The sequence below is a fragment of the Vanessa tameamea genome, chromosome 6 (genome assembly GCF_037043105.1).
Source record: "Vanessa tameamea isolate UH-Manoa-2023 chromosome 6, ilVanTame1 primary haplotype, whole genome shotgun sequence".
NCBI classification, from domain to species: Eukaryota; Metazoa; Arthropoda; class Insecta; order Lepidoptera; family Nymphalidae; genus Vanessa; species Vanessa tameamea.
In genome coordinates this window covers 8,722,031-8,724,737 of record NC_087314.1, presented here as the reverse complement: position 1 = coordinate 8,724,737, position 2,707 = coordinate 8,722,031, and the positions used below count along the sequence as shown (strand labels likewise).

General features: G+C 29.3%; 1 long non-coding RNA gene across 1 annotated transcript; it reads left to right on the top strand.

Annotated features, from left to right (window-relative positions):
• Nucleotides 1-819: 819 nt before the first annotated feature.
• Nucleotides 820-1,093, top strand: LOC135193321 (uncharacterized). The gene is made up of 2 exons (XR_010309160.1): nucleotides 820-893; nucleotides 1,036-1,093. It is a non-coding gene; the product is annotated as an uncharacterized LOC135193321 (long non-coding RNA).
• Nucleotides 1,094-2,707: the final 1,614 nt, after the last annotated feature.

Here is a 2,707-nt window from a genome sequence, read left to right as displayed (position 1 = left end):
TTTACACTACTTGGTCCTAAATGTTAACCATCCCGCGTTAAATAAATAATGAATTAAATAAGAAACATAAGGTTATATGACACTAACGAATTACTTATTTAATATTACATTTTTAATATACCTTAAAAAAACAAGTGAAGTATAAAAATATTTTATTTTTGCAAATATTCAAAATAATAAAAAAAACTCGTAATTTATTTCGCGACGTACCAAGTTGGTTCGTTGACATGCGAATGGACCAATAAACTAAAGTGTCAAGTGTGGCGACGTGTCGCTTTGACGTATCGACATCCAGCCAGGGGTCGCGGCTGCCAGCCATTTCTCTAGCTAACGATAAAATGGAGACGATGCCTCAATGTTTATGCATTCCCTTTAGTGCTTCACTAAAAAGTGATTTATGTGGAAAGTGTTTATTGAATGGAACAAAGCTACTTATTTCGTCTATTTTTATATTCTGTGTGAATGATAACCAAATTTTATTCAATTTAGCTATTTCTTCGTCAAACTTCTTTTATAGTCGATTTGATAGAATATTTATGAAATAAAATTTAAACTTATATATTTGGATAAAATTGTGTCAGGCTACGTACATTCCATAGTGATTGTACAAAATGTTCGATGCGGTATTTTAATATTGTTATAGTAAAGGCATAGCTGCTCGATAGCATGGATAGTAATATCTCATAAAGCTGTTGATAGATAAATGGGACATTGTTATTTTTTCTTTTAGAAGAGGGTTTCGAACTTAAAACGTATGCAAAATTTCATGGAAATATATTATTATATAAACGGCCCTGATTCTGTACGCCACCGAAAACAAACGAGCTCACGACGCGTTTTTGGCTAAAAACGGTATTCCGGATGCCACTGTCAAATCAAAGACCATACCTAGGGTCGTTTAAATCGCGTTTTTAACTCGTTTTTAAATGTCAAAATTCCACGCTTTCATTCCTCGTGTTTTGAAAACGTGAATGTCATTTAACATAAAATATAATGGTTTTAAAGTGATTTATAAATTATATTAAGGGGTTTTAGAGTTATATTTAGTTAAAAAAGTGTTCGGGTTCATATTATGTAACAAAAATATAAAGGTTTAGGATTAAAAAAAAATTACTACACGTATATGCGATTAAAAGGCTTAAAAATCCCACATTCACTTTAATAATGAAGTGTGCATTAATATGCGAGATATAACAATACTCGCTAACTGTTTTATAATCTAAATTAAGTGATTAAAAGAAGAAAAATATCAAAACATTAATAACCTTAAACAATTTAATATCCATACAAGAATGTTAAACTTATCCAACTAAAACTAGAAATATTTCCAAAAATAATTATATGATTGCCTATCGGAGACGTTAAAGAAGGCATTCACGTGAACAAACATGGGCAAGCAATGGGCAGTCTGTTAAACTTAAACTGTTTTTATAAGTATTATTTTACTTAGGTATAATATAAATATTTAATATATATTCATGAAAGAATCAGAAAACATGTATTTGACTCAATGTATATTTAGTTGTTCAAACAATTTTCACATAAATATTACATTCATAAAACTTAATAGATTTCCAATCTGAGATCAACATCTAACATCCTATTTTGAACTGAATTTGAACTTAATATTACATAAACAATGCTTGTGATAATTTTACATTACTAAGTAATCCTTCAAATCTTTAGAAGTTACATAATTATTTAAAGAATGCTTAGTTTCAAACTGATTCCATTTTATTTTCTTTCTCAGTTGATTTCATACCAAAGTATGAGTAAGGTTGTATGAGCATGGAACACTTAAAATGTTAGGTATTTGTCCTTCCCTTCTTCAACACATTATTTAATGCTAGTTTGGCCAAGCAAGCTAACCATCAGCGCCCGATCCTTTGATAACTGTCCTTATCCAGAAACAATGGTGTATAGTATCTAAAAGAAATGAGCGATATATTAAGGTTAGATTTAAGATAGGTACTTCATAAATTAAATTCTAGTTAAAATATCACTTACCTTTATAGATAACTATGTTTCGGTTGGTATAGTGCTGCTTTTAAACAATATACTGAAATATTTTAAGTTCGTACTGCAGTATAATGTACGAAGAAGAAATTAATAATAGTACGAAGACGAAAAGACTGCGCATCCATTTCATTTGAATATATCTCATTGCTCTGGTCAATTCGATCGTTTGCTAAGGCGAATTTAATGAATATGATTATTATGACATGTTTATGTTTAATTTGTCAATTGTTGTTAATAATGACGTCTGTCTTAATTTCAATAAGTTCCGAACAACTTACAAAAAAATTAATTGTTTTAATTTTTTTTTATATTTGTATCAATTCGAGTACATATTGTTTTCATCGTTAGCATTCATAAATATACAAGTTTTAGTAATATTTCATGTTAAAATATTTGGTTTTAGTCAAAGAAAAATAAATAAATTAACCTAGAAAAAAAAAACCAGTGTCAATGTTAAAATATAGGAAATGAATCCGATTGTACCTCGTTAAATCTCTCATAAAAGCATACAAAATTACAGAATACCATTTTAAGAAAACATAACTCGGCGTGTTACGGAAACACGTTTGTGTTTCTTAGCTTGTTATTACGTCACTCGTTTTGGCTCGTTACGAATTGTGGCATACAAAATCAGGGCCCAGGGCGTTACAGTTAAAATGTGAACCATACCCTAATTAGGAAAAATAAA